The sequence below is a fragment of the Balaenoptera musculus genome, chromosome 2 (assembly GCF_009873245.2).
Source record: "Balaenoptera musculus isolate JJ_BM4_2016_0621 chromosome 2, mBalMus1.pri.v3, whole genome shotgun sequence".
Classification (NCBI taxonomy): domain Eukaryota; kingdom Metazoa; phylum Chordata; class Mammalia; order Artiodactyla; family Balaenopteridae; genus Balaenoptera; species Balaenoptera musculus.
The window spans coordinates 139806757-139831424 of record NC_045786.1 but is presented as its reverse complement, the minus strand read 5'-3'; the positions used below and the strand labels follow the sequence as shown (position 1 = coordinate 139831424).

Here is a 24668-nt window from a genome sequence, read left to right as displayed (position 1 = left end):
TTATGGCCATGTATTTTGCCTCTTAACTGGTTAGGATGACATGCAAAAATCTTAGCGTGAGAGGATGCTGGTTTGGATCAGATTGTGAACATCTCTTCAGCTTCAAAAAGTATATGCTACCAGGTTGTTGTGTTTTCATAAACACACCCTATTATTCTCATCAGATTGTAAGTTCTTCAGAAATAGTATCATGGTTTTATTACTCTTTATATCCCCAATACACAGTAAGTATTCAATAAATACTCTCTTTATATCCCTTAGAATACACAACAAGTATTCAATAAATATTCACTGATACCAGTGAAAATACAGATATTCATGTAGTCCATTCAAAGAGAATTTCATTACCTCAAATATCTTTAAATGTTAAAATATATATAAAAATACATGACCACAGTTGAACAGACATTTGCACACCAATGTTCATAGCAACATTATTCACAACTGCCAAAAGGTAGAAACAACCCAAATGTCCATTGATGGATAAATGGATAAACAAAATGTGGTACATGCATAAAACAGAATATTAGTCTTAAAAAGAATGAAATTCTGATACATGGTACAACATGGATGAACCTTGAAGACACTACGCTAAGTGAAAGAAGTCAATCACAAAAGGACAAATATTGTATGATTCAACTCACATAAGGAACCTAGAGTAGTCAAATTCAGAGACAGAATAGTGGTTAAAGGGCCTAGGGTCAGGGAGAATGTGGAGTTAAGTGGTTTTTTTTTTTTTTTTTTTTCATTATTTTGATTTTTTTTTACTGAGGTTTAGTTGATGTACAATACTATATAAGTTTCAGGTGTATAACACAGTGATTCACAATTTTTAAAGATTATACTCCATTTATAGTTATTATAAAATATCAGCTATATTCCCTGTGCTGTTCAATACATCCATATAGCTTATTTTATACATAGTAGTTTGTACCTCTTAATCCCCTAGACCCTATATTGCCCCTCCCTTCCACCGTCCCTCTCCCACTAGTAACCACTAGTTTGCTCTCTATATCTGGGAGTCTGTTTCTTTTTGTTATATTCACTCGTTTATTTTTTAGATTCCACATATAAGTGACAACATTCAGTATTTGTCTTTCTCTGATTTATTTCACTTACCATAATATCCTCCAACTCCATCCATGTTGTTGCAAATGACAAAATTTCATTCTTTTTTATGGCTGAGTAGCATTCCATTGTGTGTGTGTGTGTGTGTGTGTGTGTGTGTGTCTGTGTGTCTGTGTGCACGCGCACACGCATACTGTATCTTCTTTATCCATTCTTCTGTTGATGAACACTAAGGCTGCTTCCATATCTTAGCAATTGTAAATTATGCTGCCATGAACATTGCAGTGCATGTATCTTTTCAAATTAGTGTTTTCGTTTTTTTTGGATATGTACCTAGGAGTAGAATTGCTGGGTCATATGGTAGTTCTATTTTTAGTTTTTTGAGAAACCTCCATACTCTTTTTCACAGTGGCTGCACCAATTTATAATTCCCACCAACAATGTACGAGGGTTCTCTTTTCTCCACATCCTCACCAATATTTATTTGTATTCTTTTTGATGATAGCCATTCTGACAGGTTTGAGGTGATATTTCATTGAAGTTTTGATTTGCATTTCTCTGATAATTAACAATGTTGGGCATCTTTTCATGTGTCTGTTAGCCATCTATATGTCTTCTTTGGAAAAATATCTATTCAGATCATCTGCCCATTTTTTATTGGGTTGTTTGTATTTTTGATGTTGAGCTGTATGAGCTATTTATATATTTTGGATAGCAACCCCATGTTACAGGGGCTGGGGGTCAGGAAGAATGGGAAGTTAGTATTTAATAGGTACAGAGTTTTATTCAGAATGATGAAAAAGTTCTAGAGATGGATAGTGGTGATGTTTACACAACAATGTGAATGTACTTAACACTACTGAATTATATACTTTAAATGGTTAAATGGTAAATTTTGTTATGTATATTTTACCATAATAAAAAAGGAGAAAAATATATAAATCATATTACTTTATGAATGACTTGTCCAAATAATACCTTGTAAATGTACAATTACAGAATTCTAATTGTTCTAAATTATTAAGAAAAATGTAGTTTAAATTATTACCCAGTTTTATACTGAAGTATCTGGCTTTTTAAAAAACAAACACAATACCCCCCACAAAAAAAAACCCCAAAAAACAAAAACAAAAAAATCCTTGAAGAAAATAAAGTTATTTTGATCTCAGCCATACCCATAATGCATTTAATCTAACTCTGTAAATCCTTTGCTTTACAACAAAAATACTAAACGTGGCCATAATCAACATATCCATATATCCCTAACATTCACACATAAATTCATATCCATTTTCTCAGCAGAAGCTTGTCTTCACTCAGTGTTTTTGCAATTCAGTTTTTATTGTATTTTCTTCTATTCTTTTTCTTGCAGGTAAAGACTATGCATGCAAAGACTATTCTCTACTTTGTGCAACATTTTCAGGGTTGTCAATAAGCATCTAATAAGGAGCTACATAACGTCAAATAAAATGATAAACTGGGAATTCTTAAAAGTAATTAACACTCTGTATGCTAATTATTTCCTAAATTTTGGGAAATGTGTAAGAAAATAAGTTAAAGTTTACATTTACATTCATCTGATTACATACAAAAGCTGACTCAACTGCTACAGAATATAAAAGCAATAATATTTTGCTGCTGGTTTTTATAAAAGTGATTCATATTCCAATAAACCTAACTGAAATTCATGGAATTATAACACCGCTAAAATACAAACTTCCCAGTTCATCAATCTACAACCCTTCAATACAATATACCACATATACATCAATTCCTATTCTGTGATTATGTCAAAGAAATTATACTGATTTAACACATAGCTAAGTTCACCAATAATACTGATCTAATTCATAACTCATTTAACATGATTCATTTATGAGTCTTGACCTTAATTTACCAACTAAAATTTAGTATTAAATTTTAATACTGGTTTATTATTCTTTCTCTGATAATTATCAAACCAGAAAATTTTCAGTACTGAATAATTTTCCAAGATCTGCCCATAAAACCATTACTGTACACTGAAGTCTCATCTTAAAATAAAGTCACCTAAGATAAAAAGAACAAAAGCAAAGAAATAGGTACATTCAAGTGTTTGGACTCCCTAACATAGTGCTCTATGTATATTCTTTCTAGAAGCAGCTATTGGGCTGGCCATAAAGTGCCTTTGGTTTTTAAGTAAAAATAAAAGATACGCTTTCATTTTCACCAAGAACTTCACTGACCAACATATTCACCCTTTTGTTCCACTGCCTTCTGCCATTTTTCAGGCAACTTCATAATTCCATCTTCCCAAAACTTTTTATCTTTTTGAGCAAAGAACTGTTCCAGGTGCCTTTTACAGTCTTCCAGGGAATTGAAACTTTCTCCATTAAGAGAACTTTGTAAAGACCAAAATAAATTGAAATCCGAAGGTGTAATATCTGGTGAATACGGTGGATGAATCACAGCTTCCCAGCCAAGCTCTAACAGTTTTTGCCTGGATATCAAAGAAACATGCGGGCTTGCATTATCCTGATGGAAGATTATATGTTTTCTGTTGACTAATTCTGGACGCTTTTCGTAGAGTGCTGCTTTCAGTTGGTCTAATTGGGAGCAGTACTTGTTGGAATTAATCGTTTGGCTTTCCACAAGAAGCTCATAATAGAGGACTCCCTTCCAATCTCACCATATACACAATATCACCTTCTTTGGATGGAGACCGGCCTTTGGTGTGGTTGGTGGTGGTTCATTTCACTTGACTCACGATCTCTTCCATTCCACATTATTGCACAGTACCCACTTTCATCGGCCGTCACAATTTGTTTTAAAAACAGAACATCTTCATTACGTTTCAGTAGAGAATCACATGCAGAAATAGTCAAGAAGGTTTTTTTTGCTTAACTTATGTGGAACCCAAACATCAAAGTGATTCACATAACTAAGCTGGTGCAAATGATTTTCAGTGCTTGATTTGGATATTTTGCGTATGTTGGCTATCTCCTGCATGGTATAATGTTGACTGTTCTCAATTAATGTCTCAATTTGATCGCTATCAACTTCAACTGGTCTACTCGACCGTGGAGCGCCGTCCAGCGAGAAATCTCCAGCACGAAATGTCACAAATCACTTTTGACATGTTCGATCAGTCACAGCACCTTCTCCATACACTGCACAAATCTATTTATTGCGTTTCAGTTGTGTTTTTACCTTAATTGAAATAATAGAGCATAATATGCCGAAAATGTTGCTTTTTTTCTTCCATTTTCAATATTAAAATGGCTACACAAAAATTCACCAATTTTGATAAGTCTTTTTTTAAATGCACACTGATATGACAGCTGTCATATACAATCTAACAAAATTGTTTCGAATGAAGTTAAAGACAACTAAGCAATAATAGAGCCAGCCTATGGAAAAAAACCGAACAAACCTTTCGGTCAACCCAATATTTCAAGCGAAAATAAATTCTTCAATCCATAATTTCCCTACTTTCCCAATGAATTATATTAAGCAAAAATTAAGTAAGCTAGTGTAGAGAGTCCTTCCATTAAAAAAAAAAAAACCTAGAGATTTACTTTTCCTTATTACATTCCTCCTACTATATATTCCTTAAAAAATACTCTGGATTTAGTGTCCAAAAGATCTAACCAGTAAAACTCACATATTTATATAAGTTTTTAGCAGTTTAACATTCAGATTTAGATTCAACAGAGACCTCCTAGACTATATGAGGAAATGAATTACAACCACAACTTTACAACATGAGTATTAATGATCTTATGTCAAAGGAAAATTAGACTCGGAGAGACAAAATAATTTGATTTTACAATGATCTCATGACGAGTAACTAGTGAATTCAAAGACTGGAACCAGATATTACTACTGATGCTGAAAGGAACTAGGAGGAGAAGTAACACTGGTGCATGCCAAATATGAGCCGGGCACTTTGCATGCATTTCCTCAATTAATTCTTACCAGTGCTTTGTAAGGCAGGCACTATCTTCATTTTGAAGATGAGGAAACTGAGGTAAGAAATGATTTGACTTGATCAAGGTTTGTACAGCTAGTCAGCAGCTAAGACAGGACAGAAACCATGAGATTACACACTGATAGATTCTGTCCTCAAACCACTACTTGTGATCCAAGGAGGAAAGTTCATTTGATGTACTGTATTTTTGTGTTTGGTTTGGTTTGATTTGGTTTGGTTTTTAATTCTACAGAGAGGGGAACAATTTCACTGAATCCATTTTAACAAGATTTCTAAATCCTGTCTATGTTATTAATCCCTGTAGTGTCGCTATCATAAGTCTGCCAGACAGACAAATGATAACAATGAATATTCTCTCCCTTTACAAATTCTGTCCTTTCTCATCTGCTTCTGCTCTTCCTCTAGATCAGGGGTCCCCAACCCCCGGGTCACGGACTGGTACCGGTCTGTCAGTGGAAAAACTGTCTTCCATGAAACCAGTCCCTGGTGCCAAAAAGTTTGGGGACCATTGCTCTAGATCACTCAAAAGAATCTGGATACCTAGAGGTCTATTATTCAGGAGCAAAGGTCAATAATTATCAAATACTGGCCAGGGCATGAGGGATTCATATTTCACAGTTTTCAAATTTTGCTACATGGAACCAAAGTGTTGTAGGAGGTATTCCTTCCTAATACCAGTAAATGAAAAAGTGCCAGGTAGGTTTCATTTGTAAAAGTAACCCCCATAACTCTTTCATTCATTATACCAAGCTTGAGGTAAGAAAAATGTTTAAGTATTTTAAAAAATCAAAGTTTTAAAATTCTTACTCTAAAATATGTAAGAGGTAGAGGCGAGGTAGGTGACAGTTTGTTGTATTTTTTAAAATGAGTTCCTCATCTTTTTTCTTTCTGATCACTTTTTTATGATGTGAATCCTACTAAAAAAAATTTAAAACTAAAAAGAACTCGCATAGTCCCTGTTGTTGCTGGATTATAGATGTCAATCATATCCAGTTGATTGATGCTGCTGCTGAGTTCAGATATGTCCTTACTGATTTTCTGCTACATCTGTCCATTTCTGACACAGGAGAGTTGAGGTATCACCTACTACAACTGTGGACTGATCTATTTCTTTTTGCAATTCTGTCGGTTTTTGCATCACATAATTTGACGACCTGTTGTTAGGTGCATATACATTAAGGATTGTTATGTCTTCTTAAAGAATTATTATTATATAATGCTCCTGTTTATCCTTGAAAATCTTCCTTGCTCTGCAGTCTGCTCTGTCTGAAACTAATATAGTTACATCAGCTTCCTTTTGATTAGTGTTAGCATGGTATATCTTTCTCCATCCCTTTAATTTTAATCTATATGTGTCTTCATATTTAAAGAGAGTTTCTGTACACAACATATAGTTGGGTCTTGACTTTTGATCCAGTCTGACAGTCTGTCTTTTAGTGTATTTAAACCACTGCTATTTAAAGCAACTATTGATATACTTGGGTTAATATCTACCATATTTGTTACTGTTTTCTACTCATTGCTTTTGTTCTTTGTTCCTGTTTCTGTCTTCAACTCTTTTTCTGTCTTTTGTGGTTTTAATTAAGCATTTTATGATTCCATTGTGTCTCTTTTCTTAGTATGTCAATTATACTTTTTTTTTTTTTTACTTTTTTTTAATGGTTGCCCTAGAGTTTTCATTATACATTTCCAAATAATCCAAGTCCACTTTCAAATAACACTATACCGCTTCATATGTAGTGCAAGTACCTTATAAAAGAATATTCCTAAATTCTTCCTCCCAACCCTTGTATCATTGTCATCATTCATTTCACTTATATATGAGCTATAATCACTGAATACATTGTTGCTACTCTTATTTCGAACAAATTATCTTATCTGTTAGATCTATTAAGAATAAGAAAAATAAAAGTTTTTATTCTAGCTTCACTTATTCTTTCTCTAATCTTCTTCTTTTTTAAGGTAGATACAAGTTTCTGGCCTATATAATTTCCCTTCTCTGAAGAACTTTGTTTAACATATCTTGCAAAGCAGGTCCACTAGCAACAAATTCTCTAAATTTTTGTTTGCCTGAAAAAGTCTTTACTCTCCTTCATTTTTGAAGGATAATTTTACAGGATACAGAATTCTAGATTGTTGGTTTTTCCTCTCAACACTTTAAATATTCACCCCACTCTTCCTGTTTTCATAGTTTCTGAAGAGAAGACCTCTGTACCTAAGGTGGTTCTTTTTCCTTTGGTTTCTTTCAAGATTATTTTCTGTATCTTTGATTTTCTGCAATTTGAATATATGCCTAGATAAAGCTTTTTGGGCACTTATCTTGCCTGGCAGTCTCTGAACCTCCTAGATCTGTGGTTTAGAGTCTGACATTAATTTGGGGAAATTCTCTGTCATTATTCTTGTTTCTTTTTCTCCTTCTGGTATTTTCATTATGCGTACGTTGCACCTTTTGTAGTTGTCCTACAGTCCTTGGATATTTTTTCTTTTTTTCTTTTTTCCAGTCTTTTTTCTCTTTGCTCTTCAGTTTTAGAAGTTTCTACTGACATATCCTTAAGCTCAGAGATATTCTTTCCTCAGCCATGTCCAGTCTAATAATGAACCCATCAAAGCCATCCTTCATTTCTGTTATAGCTTTTTATCTCAAGCACTTTTTTATCCTTTATTAGATTTTCTATCTCTCTACTTACATTATTCATCTGTTCTTGCATGTTGTCTACTTTTTCCATTAGTGCTCTTGGCATATTAATCATAGTTGTTCTAAGTTCCTGGTCTCATAATTCCAATATTCCTGACACACCTGAGTCTGATCCTGATGCTTGCTCTGTCTCTTTAAACTGTGGTCTTTGCTTTTTAGTATAGTATGCCTTGTAATTTTTTTGTTGGAAGTCAGACATGATGCACTGGGTAAAAGGAACTGCAACAAATAGGAATTTACTAATGTGGTTAAGGTGTGGAGGGGAGTAGAAGCATTCTACAGTGCCATGGTTAGGCCTGCGCCCCCCGAGCTGTGAACTTCACAAGTTCTTTTCAGTCCTATGCTCCCCTCCTAGGTGGAACAGGATGGCTACAGGGGACTGGAATGGGATATTTCTCTCCCCACCATGTGGAAGGCTACAGTTGGGTATTTCCCTTCCTCCAGGTCAGTTAGTCTCTGATAACACCTTAATAGATTAGGCCCTGGTAAAATACTTTCTCTTGATAGCAGATCTTGTTAAGAAAAACAAGATACCTTGGCATATTTCAAAATGGTTACTCTTCCCTCCCCCTGCAGGAAGCACCAGGGGCTTCTTCTCAGATATTCACTGTGAGGACCTGGTAGAGCTCCTAGAAGCAAAATCATGAAAGTGTGGGGGGCTCCTTATGACTGGGTCCCCCTGGAGTTTTTACCTCAGGCTTGTCCACATGGAGTCTACCCTAATTTGTTAATCACACTTTAGATTTTCCTACCCAGTAGTGGTTCCCTTGGAGGTTTTTGCTAGGGTAAGTTGTCATTCTCTATATTTGCCTGTCTGTCTCTCTAATTTGAGAGCAGTGGTTTGCCCTGTGACCTCACTTCTCTGATGGATCTAAGAAGAGTTGTTGACTTTTCAGTTTGTTCGGTTTTTTACTTGTGGTTAGGATGGAGTGATGATTTCTAAGCTCCTTACATGCCAGATCAGAAACAAAACAAAACAAAACAAAACAAAATCCATTTTCAATTTTTACCTTTTAACTAACTGATAGAGTGATATATAACACTCTTATGATATTAGGGAGAGAAGAAACAAATGGAGGTCTAAATTTGTCTCAATGGCACACGAATTACCTAAAATACGATTATTCATAGTGTTTCCCTATAAATAATACCAAAATGCAAATTATTAAACAATACACTTCATCATTTCTTTCTGAAACAATGAAAACACATAGATGAATATCGTAGGTTATCGTTTAGATCCCACATCATTATTACAAACTAAAATATTTCCTAAATAAACACTTGATTAAATTTCCATAAGAGCTTTTAAAAAAATCTATCAATAAGTACTGCAATGCACTGGTCATCCCTACTGTTCAACTGCAGAAAAATAAAGCCTGTTTCTTATTCCTAAAGTAGCATTATAATGTCTTCTAAATAAATTTAAGTTTTAAGATTCTTCCTCTGAGGGAAAAGAAAAATCAGTAGAAAGCTACGATTTGTATGAGAAATTTGACATTTGGATGCCAATTCCCAACATTTTCTATTGCCATGAAATTAACCTTTATCAAAATTACTTTACTTAGAAAATCTTAGTCAACTGTGCTATCTGCTGTTCTTATAAGCAAGAAATACAGCTAATTTTTTTTTTTCCAAATCACACTGTAAAACAGCTCATTACTTTTTATATCACCGACTTAAATTGTATTCAACTTGAGTTTTAACATACTTAATAAGCCTCCAAATGCAGCAAGAATATCAGAATGGCCAAACCCAAGGGAACATGTTAGCAGTATCTTTGCTTTACATAAATGTAAATTTTATTTTATTATTATTTCCACATCTGTGATGCATTAGGTACAACAGACATTTCTGAGCCCTTTGTACAGTGAACAGATGGTGAACCATTACAAAATTAGGAGCAAGCATAACATCTTAAGGAATTATTAATAATGTTATTTATATTAATAATTATTAATAATGTTATTATTAATTACAAAATTAGGAGTGAGCATAACATCTTAAGGAATTATTAATAATGTTATTATCCTTCATTCAGAGGATAACTACAGAGTTGGACATATAATTTTCCTAGGAGGATCATGAGGAATTACAGTGAGATATATGGAAAATGGTAATAGGGATAGCCACAAAAAGAACTGGGAAAAGAGACCACACAGTAACAAGTGAAAGATTATATAAACACTCCTATAAAAAAGAAAATCTACCCAAAAAAGGATTGTCAAATGAGAATGAAGATGGATGCTTGTGAAAAATGGAAAAGAATGCTCTAAAAGTCTCACTTTTAATTTGCTGAATATAAAATATATTCCTGAGACCCCCACATTCCTGAAACCCCAAAACAAAGTCAATGTCTAAGTAAAACTGAGACTTAGTACTTGACACAGTTTCTAGCTAAAGTAACAATCAACAAAATGGATCCAATTATGGCAGTTTACAAGAGATAAAGAAATGAAAACATCAAAAGCAAAAAACAAACAAAAAATATTAAGACTATCCAGTCATGTCAGGTGGCTATATATGTAAAAATAAACTATTCAGCTGAGAATGGCTATGTAAAAGGGACAAGACAGCCTAGCAGACAGAGCACAGAACGTAGTCCTGCTCCAAAAAACTGCTGTATGATTTTTTGAAAGTCATCGTATCATCTCTAGAGCTGAAATAATGTAGACTCAGTGGAATCTTTTGAGGAATAACGATATGACATAAATAAATAATACAGTGTTTTCTGGGTGAGAAAACACTACCTAAAGAGAAAAGGGTTTTCTAACCTTTTAAAAGAGAAAATTTTGATTTATTTACAAAGTTACTTAAATATTAAGCGTAAAAAATGGCTTACCTTTCTTCCCCTAGAACATAAGAAGATGAAGAAATCACATATTTCCAATGGAAGATATTACTGCTTGAATCTGGGTCACTAAAATTACCAACTGTTTAAAATGAGACAAAAGAAAGCAGTAACATTAATTATCTACAACTATACATTTTCTTTGTTGTTAACATGAAACTTTACTTACAGGAAACCTCAAGGCCCCTCAGGCCTTGAAGAGATATATGTCTCTAGGTTTGAACTCTCCAGGGAAATCTTTGAAGCAAAGATTGGACAAATAGTTAAAACTATTTAAACAATTCCTGTTCACGAAATGTAAATGGTTTTCTTAACTAAAAAAAAATTTTTAGTATTTACTGTTATCACCTTACTTTAATCCTTTTTCCCTAAAAAGGAAAACATTAAAGTCCAGCTAATATAAAAAGGCCTCACTGCTTTTTTTTTTAAAAGAAAAAAGGGGGGGAGAGGAATATTCAAACAGCTTCAAGGACAAAAAGCATGTTCTAGACCAGCTCATATTTACAGTTCCTCATCTAGAATTCAACTAACATCCAACTGCAGCAATCAGCCAAGCTTGGCAAATTAAAATAACAGTAATTTTGACAGATTATCTTCTATAAATATTCAAATATGGACGTTTGTGTGCATGCAAGGGTCTCTATATGCCAATCAAAATGCTTTGTTTAGGATCCTAAAATTGAGTATTTTTTCACCCCTCATTTCTGTAGGGGTGCCCTGAATCCTTAACTTTCATTTTAACTCTTTCACCTCAACTGATAAAGAGGCCAATTATTTCAATTCCGTGACCTGAATTGTATTATCTACAGCCTGAATTTAAAAAATTTAAGAGTAACATTCATAAAAAGAACCAAAAGACAGAAACAAAGAACCTAGGATCTTAAAAATCCAGGTCTGTAAAGACAAAAGGAAAGATCCAGGAATTGGGGGCAGTGGGGATGAGGGAGGTAGGCAGAGGATCTTGAAGGATGGCAACTGAATAACTTTTTAGTCATGTGATCAGGTATGCCTTGGTAAAGTAAAATCCAAATGTGAAGAGCAATTAACAACTTCATAAATGTGGGCTGTATGCAAAGTTCAATTAAGGTAGACTACCATTTATTTGGCTCAAGGAAAGAAGATCCTGTGCTTTGATGACAACCTGAAGTACATCAAAGTGTCAAAAGTGGAAAAATGCATTTAGTATGAAATTCAAACCAAATTTTTGAAATCCATAGATAGCCCTATTTAATCAAGAATAATGGCTTTAATGAGCACAAGCTATCTGATGCATGAATTTTCTAATTGTCCTCCTATCCTATCTCCCATTAGTTTCCCTTAAACATATACACAATTACTAAAAAGCCTCAGATGTTCTAGGAAAACTACAAATGATTGGCATGCCTCTGCGTCTAGAGCAGCATCAAAATTATAGAAGAAAAGTCAACCTATTCTGAGGCACTGCCCATCTAGTGCCACCTGGAAAGAAACAGCTATAAATACCTCTACTAAAATTGCTCAAAATATTTCTAGAAAGTGGGCTTGCAAGAAACTCTTACTTAATGATCCACTCCATTCAACCACCCAAAACCAGGTCCAACAATGGACCCAAGCCAGACCAGTGGTTTGTTCTCAAAGCAGGAAAGAGAGAAGAAAGTTTGGTCTAGGGACCAGTAGCTTCGGCCTCCACTGGGAGTTTCTTAGAGATGCAGAATCTCAGGCCCTAACCAGTGACATACTGAATCAGAATCTGCATTTTAACAAGATTCCCAAATAATTCACATACATATTAAACTTTGAGAAGCTCTGCAGGAAGAAGAATATTAGAATGAGAGAGAAGGTATAATCTTCTGTTCAAAGGTTAGTTCCCACTGTGGGCCACTGTTTGGCCAATAAGCAACCAATTTTTAACCTCTGGTTTATCATTACTCCTACAATTTCTGTATTTTGAATAAGGGATCTTGAAAAACAGAAATCCCTTTAGAGTCAAAGGAATGAGTAATCGACTCTCAGTTCCCAAGAAAGGCTGGAACAGTTATCTTAGAGCACGTAGTCCTGTCTCATGCCCCCAAATCACATTAGCTAGACAAGTAATTTAAAAATAATAATAACTCCTTTCATTCTAAATTCTAGACACTAAGAGCATGCGGGATCCCTGTAGCTAAGAAAGAGACCAAGAGAAGAGGAGAAGGCTATATGTGCTGGTTATTCAGCTACAGTCTCTCCGCAGTAAATCCACCCTTTAATACTCAGCTCAGTAACGCTGAAAATAGAACTCTGGAAACTACTCTTCTCTTTTGCCAGTTAGCCTCCTCATACTGCCAATAAGAACACTAAAAGGAGAAACTTGCTTTTTCCACTCAGCATTGCCCTAGCACAGGCCCTCCACCCCAGCAGCAGCAGTTGGTGACCGCCAGAAGTTTTCTCTGGCACTCTCAGAAGTACCAGCAACAGCCAGACAGTACCCCCTGCAGAAGTTCTGAGCCCCAGCCCTCTGGATGATTGATGCTTTCTGCAATTTTTGACTCTGTGTTACTCCAGTGTTCCCCTTTTGCCTTTTCAGCCTCCGACACCTGTATAACCCACTCTCTGTATTAAATTTTCTTGGTAGAAATATCTAGTGTAGATTGTTTCCCTGTCCAGATTCTAACTGATATATCATGACTAGATGGAATAAAATTTCAGCAAGATTTGATCAGTTTGGAAAACTACTTTCCCAAAACATGATAATCCATGAGAAAATATTTACTGCCTCTCCTCAAAAATATGTACAAGAAGGGAAACAGAGGCAAGAAGTACAGTTGAGAAAGAAAAAAGAGGGAATATAACCTAAGAAAGTAATGTACTAAAACAAATATCATGGTAGAAAACACACTTTAGCTCCCAAAAGCATAAAGAAAGGGCCAATAAAAAGTCTGAAACAAATATAAGTTTTCCACCTTAATAAAAATCACAGAATTTAAGAAGTGGAAGGAACTTTATTCTTCTGCCTCTGCCGCTGTTCAGTTTTGTTAAAGCAATTTTATATTGAGGTTGAATTACTATACTTTCAGGAAGCTGTTGAGAAATTAGGGAGAATCCAAAGAAGATTACAAAAATGATGAAAGCAATAGGAAATAGAAGCCATGAAGAAGGTTTCAAGGAGTCAAACTTTTTAGTCCAGTATAGTGTGAAGATAACTTCAAGCCAAAATTATTAGCTGCCTCCTAGTTAAAGAGTTCTAACCAGCTATGCTTCATCATCCCTACAGATGCTTAAAGGGATAGAAGATAACAGTAAATGAAGACATAAAATGGAGCTGCTTAGCTTACTGACTCTCCTTCACATCACTAAAGTAGTAGTTCTTAATGCTATTCACACACAGAATGACCTAGAATATTTTTTTACAAAAAAGAAAAAAATGATAATGATGATGATAATGTCCAGAACACTAATGCCAGAGATCTGATTTAACTAGTCTGAGGTAGAGCCTAGGCATGTTTTTTAAAAAACAAAAACAAAAAACACCCACGTGTTTATAAAGTACTGACAGAAGGATTCAGAACCACTAGTAGGACATTCTATAACTTTAATACTCAAGGCATGATCTAAAGACTAACTACATCCAGATTACCTGTGGAGCTTGTTAGAATGGGAGCATCTCAGGACTACTCCAAAGCTAGTAGGAATCTACATGTTACCAAGATCCCCAAGTAACCTGTATGCACACTGAAGTTTGAAAAACATTGTTCTATAACAGTTTGAAAAGGGTGTGCGAGAGAGAGGATGAGTGTGTGTGTGTGTGCGCGCGCGCACGCACGCATGTGCACAATATTCCAGCCTAAAAATAACTTTCTAAATTAAGCTTTTCTAAAGTTTTAAAATATTAATTTTGTTAACTTTTAAAGTCTACTAGCATCTAGTGAGACTACTATTTTAGTGAGTGAATAATAACTAATACATATTCAGCCTGTACTATTTGCAGGCATTGTTCTTTACTAAATGATTTAATCCCCAACACGTGTAAAAAGTAGATAATTTTATAATCCCTGTCTTACAGATAAAACTGAGGCAAGAGTTATATAAAATAAATAACCTGCCCCAGGTCACACAACTAGTAAGTGGTAAAGCTGAGAACTGAACCCAGATAGTCTTGTTTAAGAGTTTATACTCTTAACCACAAAAAATAATACTATGTTTACCAATACCATACCAAAACATTTTGAAATAATTCAGAAGGAAAGTATAATTATTGGAAATAAAAATGCTATAAGAGTAAAGGGAAAAAAATCAGTGTGCTTTTCTCTGATTTAAAAGGAAAAATATCAACAGTTATAATAGTAATATAATCACATCAATACTGTTATGGGTTTGTGGCCCACACTTAAAGCAGAGAGGAACATGACAGAAAAGACAGTAACTCAGATTACCTGTAACGCCACCACTGTCAATATTTTGGGGTGAGTGAAAAACATGCCAATACTGCACATGGGCCTCCTATGAAAGAAAAATGTCTGGAGACAACCACTTTGCTCTCTGTATTTGGGAAATAACTGAAACCCCATGTTAGGAGACATTCTCTGTGATGCCTCCTTAATTCACCCTTCACTCTTACCGCCACCGCCCCCTCCTCAGAAAAGGACATAAGGCTATGATTATTTTTCACAATGAAACAGGCATGATATAAAATGTAGTCTGATTTTTCTCCTCTTCTGTACCTCACCGCTCCTAACTTCTAAAAAAGTTCACTCTCTGCTTCTGTCACAACAGAAGCAAAATCTCCAGTCCCAGGAAGACCCAAATGATTCTTCTGAAAATGCTGAAGACTACTTTTAAAGAAGAGGTCAGACAATAGGCTCAATAAAAGACCTACTAGAAAGGTTTAATAATTCATGTGAATTCTAAATAGCACAACAGAATATAGCCAAAGTTCCCAGAGATAAATAATATTATTGTATTGGCAAACAGATTGAGTTTAAAATATGCAAAATTATATCCTATGAGTATTTAAAGCAGAGCAACAATGTCTATGATGTTTTAGCTTCATTCAGTCCAAGGACACTCCCAAAAAGTAAAGTGTACAATAATACCTTTTTCATTAACAATGACAAAGCCCTGGTGACCTCATTTCTGAGAATGAACAAAACTACAGATATTAAAAATGGAGTTCCTTAACCCACAGAGTTATTAAAGTGGATGCTGGAGCCAGAAAGATTTGGGGGCTAAAGATACCAATGCAAAGACTCACTGAAATGGAGTCTTCTAAAGACCTAAGTGTAAAATCATGACTTGAAGCCAATTCATTGGCTCCTTTAGGTAAGGTTTTACATGAAGAATCTAAGAAAGCTGAGGTTCATGTGAAGCACTGTAGGGATGAAACCTGATTTCCCAAACTGTGGATTTGGAGTAGGACTTCCCAGGAAGCCAACATACACAAAACCCAGAAGAAGAGTGTGCTTAGGAGGGAACACAACCGTCAAAAAACACAGAAGCTGAGCATTCCTGATATGACTCTTTCATTAACTAATATGACTAATAAAGTGACCCATACCAAAACTCCTTGAAAATTTCCATCAGGTTTTAATTATTCATATTAGTTATGTAAATTATTTATAGTTATATTTTCCTTTCTAGTTACCACCAGAAAACCACTCTCTTCACCTCTCTACCTATCTTCATAATAGTATGTTCTCAATCTGCCTTACTTTCCTACCCTATTCAAAAAGACTACATTATTTGAATAATAAAGTAAAATATGCTATATTTATGAAAAAATTAAAATATACCTCAAAGAAGTGATATTTACTAAATAATAGTTGAATGAACAAATATCACTACCCTCCTACCCTCATAACATGGAAAAAATTTAATGGAAAAAATTTACCAGCTCCATCACCAAGAAAATAGAAAGCTTATTATATCAAAGAAACACAACTATTTAAAAACCACTAGAATCATTTTTTAATCATCAGAAGAATAAATTGAAAAAGATGATTCTCAAAATTCATGGTGAATCAGAATTATTTATTAAGCTCGTAAAACTGCAGAATCCAAGCTCCGTGACCAGAGATTCTGATTCATAAAGTCTGAGTTTCTAAAGATGAACCCAAAACTCTACATTTTAACAAGCTTCCTAAGTGATTGCCATGCAGATTATCCTTGAACTACACTTTAATATATACTTCACCTTCAATCCACTGTCAACTCCTCAATAAGTCTTTGAAGTCTGGTCAGAATGCCCACTCCTGAGTCTTATCTTAACAGCCTCAACTTCTACTTAAACTACGTGCTTGTAACTAACACAGAGAAAAAAATTATAGCAACCAGTTATTGGACATATATTACTATGGGCTATAAAACTTCGCATGATCTATTATATATACATAAGAATTAAATGATATTTTGCATGTGAAGTACATAGTACAGTGTCTGGCTAAAACAAATAAATGCTCAATAGAAGTAGCTGCTAGTTGAAAACTAATGTCCACCCAAAAGCCTACACATGGTTGTTTATAGTAGCTTTATTCATAATTGCCAAAACTTGGAAGCAACCAAAATGTCCTTCAGTAGGTGAATGGATAAGTAAACTATGGTACATCCAGACAGTGAAATACTTACTATTCAGTGCTAAAAAGGAATGAGCTATCAAGTCATGAAAAGACATGGGGGAACCTTAAAGTGAATGAAGTCAATCTGAGAAGGCTACATAGTGTATGATTCCAACTAATATGCCATTCTGGAAAAGGAAAAACTATGGAGACAGTAAAAAGATGAGGAATTATCCAGGGCTGGAAGTTGGGGAGAAGGGATGAAAAAGCACAGAGGATTTGGGGGCTGCAGTGAATGTACTCTTTATGACTTTATAATGATAAATACACATCATTATGTATTTGTCCAAACCCACAGAATGTACAACATAAAGAGTGAATCCTAAGGTAAACTGTGGACTTTTGATTATGATGTGTCAATGCAGATTCATCAATTGTAACAAATGTACCACTCTGGTGGGGAATGTGGACAATGGAGGAGGCTAGGCATGTGTAGGGGCAAAGCATACACAGGAAACCTCTGTACCTCCCTTTCAGTTTTGCTGTGAACTTAAAACTGCTCTAAAAAAAACTGTCTTTATTAAAAAAACAAACAGTAAACTGTCATTATCCCTAACAGCGGAGATATTATTTTGCAGGGGTCCTCCTAACAACCCTAAGAGGTGGTTGCTATTATTTCCAAATTGCAGTTAAGGAAACTAAGATTTAATAACTTGCCTGGGCAAGTAACTTGCGCAGAGATAGTTAAGGAGCAGAGACAGGATTCAAGAGAAACCAAGTAACTCCAATACCTGAACCCTTTAACCTAACTTCCTGAAGCAGCCAGGCAACAACAGCCACTACAAAACCACTCCAACAGTCATAACCACCCTTTACAAGAATTTTCCTGAGTCATCTCCAGGTCAGTCATGACCTAAGCACACTCTTCACAACGTTCCTATACGTCTAAGAATTTAAAAAGGACAGGCATAGGACTCTGATGGATGGCTGAGGACAGTTAATTGTAATAACCAACCAATATTAAGTATGGGTTATTGAATGTTCGAACTACTTTGCACTAAGGAATGTTCTAATAAATATAATACTTAATGAGTGTTTAATGTTTTCACAGCACTTTAGAATTATAAGTTACTAATAACTCCATGACAAGGGTCAATATGACTGTTAACCTTCCAGCAGAAAATATGAACAGACAGGTTAATAAAATCTAGTCTAAAGTTAAACAGCTAACACTAAATAACTTTAGATTTCATTAACCTGTCAAACTCAGTCTTGGGACTCTCCACAGATAAGGACTATGATCCTTAGTTAAGAGTCTAAGAAGCCACAGGGGGGGTCAATTCAAAATAACTAAGACTTCTATATTTCATCCACACAAAATATGAACATAGTAAGTATGAAATTCAAAGTTCTCTAACATGATGTTTCCTACTCAAATTTCATAAAATTTTATTATGTTCCTAATGATTAAGTTTTGTATATGAATCATTTATTTTTTGAAACACTGTAACTTTTCTCAAAACATCTGTTTTTCCCCTCATCTCAAATTGCTCCCAGGTGGCTATTGCTTTCTTTCTTCCAAGTATATTTCTAGCTTGCTTCTTCCCACAACCCATCCCCAAAATGGTAAGCACTGGTTTCCACAAACCTCCCTTACCCCCACCTGAACCACAACTGCATTCACAACAGATAAAACACAATTAGTCATGGCAAAAAAGATTTATATACTGATAACATCAGCATAGCACTAAAACTACAAACTCAGAAAATGAAAATTACTGGTAAAAATGCATTCTATTCTGTTAAACTGTACAGAGCAGAACTTGTATTTTAACCCAGTATCTCTTAAGTTAACACAAGCCTTACAGTTGTTACTTAGTTTTATAAATCTTACAGTTTTACAGATAACTCTCTAAGAAGATTTTTAATGAAATGCATTAAAATTAGGCTCTTAGCCAAACAAAATATGATACATAATACAGGACAATATACATATATGACTCAGCCAGAGAGAACACATACCTCTCATTTGTTCACTGTCTTCTTAAAGGAAATAAAATCTTCACTACCTGTCGCACACAGAGAGTGTCCCATTCGCTGGAGTGCTACTGCCCAAGGAACCCCAGTACTGCAGGAGGAAGCCAGAGACTGAACACTTCCTTCTACTGGAGATCTGCTCGTTAAACACGTAAAAGTAGGTATCTCCATTATCTAAATTTTTACACAGAACACATATTACACTTTAATAGTTAGAAAAGATTTAGCCATTTTTTTATGGGGTAAGTTTATTTTGTTGAGGTTTTTCTTTTTCTCTTCTTTTTTTTTTTAAGGAAAAAGCAGATTTTAGAAATCCCTGCCTGAAGAATGATGTAACCTTAAACATATTAAATCCCATAAAAGCAAATCAGTGAAATCAGTGAGGTTGTGAAGGGTTCCAGACAGAGGCACAGAGTCCCTGAACCAACAGACACCACATTTCATGAGCAAGAACTGTGTGCTTCTCTTCCAGAGCTGTCTACAGAAAAAGCACTATGCTCTTTATATAAAACCAGGGTCCAGAACTTATATAGAGACCACAGAAGTTATTTGGAATGCCCTAGAAGTCCCTCTAACTATAACCCACAGTACCTCAAACGACAGGTAGCCTAAAAGACAGGAAGCCTAAACATTTGGTAAATCCTTCCCTACCTCTTCTTACTAAGTATAAAAAATGTTCCCCCTCCTAAGCAGATTCTCTGGACACAACTGAATAGTGATGCCTTTCCGCCCCAGATTGCCCTCCACTCCTCCACAGAGGGTGAATAAGCCATCTAGTTGTAATTCAGTCAGAAAATTTTTAAGAACATACCTTTTAATGGTATAAAAATGCACTGTCCATTAAGGTAGTCAGTAGCCAAATGTGGCCACTGAGCATGTGAAATATGGCTAGTTTAAACTGAGAAATGCTGTAAGTGTAAAATACACACTGATTTCAAAGACTTAGTAGGAATAAAAGAATGTAAAATATTTCATTAGTTTTTTATTAGTTTAAATAATATTTTGATATATTAGGTTAAATAAAATATATTATTAAAACTAATTTAACCTGTTTCTTTTTACCTTATTTAATGTGGCTACCAGAAAATTTTAAATTACATGCATGGTTCACATTATATTTCTATTGTACAGTGCTGATCTATATAAACTAGTGATCATAAGCCCTTACTAAATTTCCTATATCAAGTCTTCATGCTTATATAGCATCATAAAATCTAGTCCTTACAAGAGCCTCACCAAAATTCCCTTTCCCCCTGATTTGCACAGTAGATTATATTCAGGTTCCTTCCTTTCTGATACCATCATTCAATCTTAAAATGTTGAATAAATTCTATATTTCACCTCCTCCACCACCACCACCTAAACCAAGTTATTACCAGCCTTAAAATGTTCATCTTTTATCTCTAATGGCTATCACACTTAGAGAAGGAAAGGCAGAGAAGTTTTCCCAGAGGGGCCTCCAAGTTATCTTTAAGAAGCAATATGTGGTAGCATTAAGGGTTTGGTCTCTAGAACCAAAAAGCATGAACCCTGCCTTCTACTGTGCAAAGCTCAACTCCCTCATCTGTAACAAGGGTAAATACTATTAAGTTATCACAGTGTTAAATTAATATTTCATTTAACTAATTTCAATATTAAAATATCAATACCATAGGTTGTTGTAAGATAAAATAAGAAAAGCATTTAGGACAGCATCTCGGACTTTAGTGCTAATAAGTGTTAGCTATTATTGTTATCATTATTTCCTTTTTTGTCCTGCTTCCTGAACCTATCATTCTCTTTCTACTCCTGGCTGTTCCATCAATAGGTTCTCTCTTCAGTCAAGCCTGCAGCATATCCAACAAAATGTAAAGTATACACAACAGCAGATGGAGAGGGAGGTCATTTGGGGCCGACAAAAACAAAGAACGCCAAACACAAGAGCCCATAAGAAAAGTGTACTGCATCGCATAACAGAAAGATTCTTCGGTATGAGGAAAGCTAATTCTGGGACCCTGTAAAAGGTATCTTCAAGGGGGTTGAAATAGATGTTCCTAAAGTCCCCTTTTAATCAAACTCTATGCCCCTGTCAAAGTATCCAACCCAGATGTTAAAATCTGGAACCTATTCTATTGATAATACTCAACAAGACTAAAAACTGTACGTTCTTTGTGACACTTTGACTCAGCTACTGACTCATATCCGTACACCTAAAAATTAACAAGCTCCTATCTGCATCTATTGGAGAGCCTAAGTTTAGACCTCCATCACATGGCAACCCATGTTAAAAATCTGTCCACTCTTACCTAAAAGCTCAAAAAGCAGAATATATATATATATATATATATATATGAAAAGGTCAAAATGCTCACTTTGTCACTTGTGGTGTACTGAGTCTCATGGACCTAGAGCAGATTCAGGTGAGTAGCTCTTTAACTTAAGCCAAAATTTAGTTCAGCTTAACATCCCATTATCCTTTCATATTCTGTCACATATTGTAGACATTTGCATTATATATTTTATTTCCTACTTCCCCAAATTAGACATAAAGTATATCTTAAAGGCAAGGACTATATCTTCCTTAATTCAAAACTCTACAACCTTAATTCTGGCATATTGGATACACAAATATTTGTGATGCTAGATTGAATCTATAGTTATAGTATAAAACAATATTATTTACCTTTGTGAAATCTTCGGTTTTTAAAACAATTTCACGTGATTTCATTTGATTATTCCAGTAATCCTATAGTCACATCAAAGATATAGTCTCATTTTTTATGAAGTACCTGAATCTCAAAAGTCTGATTAACTAATTAAAAATTATTCACTTTAGTATGTCTTAATAAGCAAGCTTTTAGTCCCAGACCATGCTGGTCATAAGTGACAAAAGCCAGAAATGCACTGCACTGTATCACACCACGCTAGAGCCTTTCTCAGAGAGAACCCGTAAGAGAAGGAAAGAAATGAAAGAAGACAGTGACAACAAGTTTTGATAATGAGATAAATGTATGGCCAATCCTTAAATAAAACTGAATTGCTTTTCACATTTCATTTTTCCTATCTTATTAAAGACTCAAAGTTTTATTTTCCTTCCTAAGAGTTTCTTTCTGTTAAGTTTCTTCCTTTATCCTCACAGGATTAGTTGTACCTTCATCAACAAATTATATTCCATCTCAAATTTTACCTGCTATCTGCCCTCATACGTATAAGCCAAACTATGTTTTAAAAGTTATGGGGCTTCCCTGGTGGCGCAGTGGTTGGGAATCTGCCTGCCAATGCAGGGGACACGGGTTCAAGCCCTGGTCTGGGAAGATCCCACATGCCGCAGAGCGGCTGGGCCCGTGAGCCACAATTACTGAGCCTGCGCGTCTGGAGCCTGTGCTCCACAACAAGAGAGGCCGCGATAGTGAGAGGCCCACGCACCGCGATGAAGAGTGGCCCCCGCTTGCCACAACTAGAGAAAGCCCTCGCACAGAAACGAAGACCCAACACAGCCATGAATAGATAAATAAATAATAAATAATAATTAAAAAAAAAAAAAAAGTTATGCGGTTTAAAAGTTTCCTTATTCTGCTTTAATGAATGTTTTACTATTCACTTGAATTCACCAGTATTCTCTGAAATGGCTTTTGTTCAAAGCTACCCTCTCTAAAAATAACCTACTATATAAGTTCACATTCTGCTGATATATCCACTAGACTTATGTGAGAAAAGAATTGGCAGCTTCTCTATAAAAGTACCTACAATGAACAATCAACATTAGCTGACACTAAGATAATAAAAGCAAGTTAACTTGCTAGCTATTGTCACTACTGAGTTCATATTTAGAACGTCCTATAAACCTCCCATTTAATCAATGACTTAATGTAATTCACTTGACTTCTCTGAATCTGTTTCCTTACGTGCAATAATAAGAAAGTTGCTCTAGATCTTTGGAATTTCTTCTAAGTTCTAAAGAGTTCCTGAGCCTGGGGATTTAAATCCAAGTTTATTTACCCTCTAAAAGTTGATTTATTATTTTAATGAACATATTTGCACCTTTTCTATCTACTGTACTTGAAGGTAAGGACTATATATCTTTGTATCCTTATCCCTTTGAACGTGGTGCTGTGCACATACAGGCATGTTTCAGCTGCCTTTCTACCTTAAGAGTTAAATTGTTAGCTTTGGCAGAAGACTCTTCCAATTCCCTATGTGTGATTCAATGGCAAATCACTACAATTTCTGAGAAGATAACACTGTAAAATTAGGTTAAAATCCAAGTTATGTTATTATAGCCCAGGATCGATATTCAGCATGACTAGCATCCACAAAAGAGACGGTAATTAACTGGGACAGGGAGACTGGCCCTAAACCTTGCTCTTAGTCACAATTCTTCATAACCCTTATATCCGTTTCCCAACTGATGAATTGAAAACCAGACCTTAGAATGACATTCACATCCCTAGATCATAAAACTATAGGAAGGAAGAGTGAGGGAAACATTAACATGGATGTGTATTTTACTTCTGATTCAATCTAATAGAACTTGCTCCAAAAATTAAGAAATTTACCAAATTTGTTCTTAGATAAGGTGAAAGGCAATTTCCTATTACAGTAAAATTTGAAGAAATATTTTTTTAAAAACATAGACATAAGGTTTTTTTTAGGTATTTCCAGTCAACTTGTAATAATGTCAACATTAGCTTAAATTTAGATTGAAAGCCTATTATCCCTCTAAGTATTTTTAGTAGATGCCTAGGCCTTGATAAAAATCACTAAACTGTGTTTGGAATACTCATACATCTATAAAATTCAATGCAGAAACAAGCAGACGACACTCGTTTAACTGTGCATGGAGCAGCAGGAAAACAAAAGTTTCTGGGAACCTTAATAAAGAGTCACATATAATCATTACATCTGCATGCAGTTAAACACATGGCACTCCGCTTTCGGGAATCCTGAGCTTACCAAAACTTTTACAACTAAATTTGGGTTACTTGGGGTGAGGGAAAGAGATGCGAAAGGGGAGTGAGGAGCCTTTAAAAACCCCTATTTTGACTAATCTGCAGCTGTTCTGAAGCTTTTCTTGGAACTGCCCAATTACATTTTTTTAAAATAATAATAACCAAAAGTAGTTTTAATGAACTGAAGAATTTGATAGGAGGACTTCTTCATAGTTAAAGGCTATTTCTGTTGTTTTTGCTCTGCAACTAATAGATAAGGATCGTTACATAAATGCAAGAAGCTTTCTCAGCTTCCTTGAACGTTGGAGTTTTAACATAAAAAAATACATTAGAAAATGCACTGCACTTCCTTCCTTTAGCACTTTTGCAGAAACTCACATTTTATATTTCTCCTCCCTCGCCATGCCATCTATTTGGCATACCTATGAAACAAGTCTATGACCCAAAGCAGAAATATGTATGATATCAATAAACAACACATTGAATCTGTAACAGAGAAGAGCCAATTTTGACTCCATGTTGGATCTATTTCTTTGACTTTAGCCTTTGCTTTTCATTGCTTTTGTTATTATAATCATACATAATGGCCTGCCTCAGGGAACCCTGCCCACCT

The 24668-nt window shown here is 35.0% G+C and overlaps 1 protein-coding gene across 5 annotated transcripts in view; it reads right to left on the bottom strand.

Moving 5' to 3' along the window:
- The window catches only part of FUT8 (fucosyltransferase 8), a 316618-nt gene that overhangs the window by 194992 nt on the left and 96958 nt on the right, over window positions 1-24668 (bottom strand). For 2 of the 5 annotated variants that reach the window (XM_036844116.1, XM_036844115.1), the window contains exon 3: window positions 10576-10666. The exons of 2 other annotated variants lie outside the window; for them this stretch is intronic. The gene's annotated coding sequence lies outside the window, so the exon portion shown is untranslated. Of the gene's footprint in view, window positions 1-10575; window positions 10667-21789; window positions 21853-24668 lie in introns of all 5 variants that reach the window. One more of the 5 variants, XM_036844117.1, reaches the window with a different exon arrangement.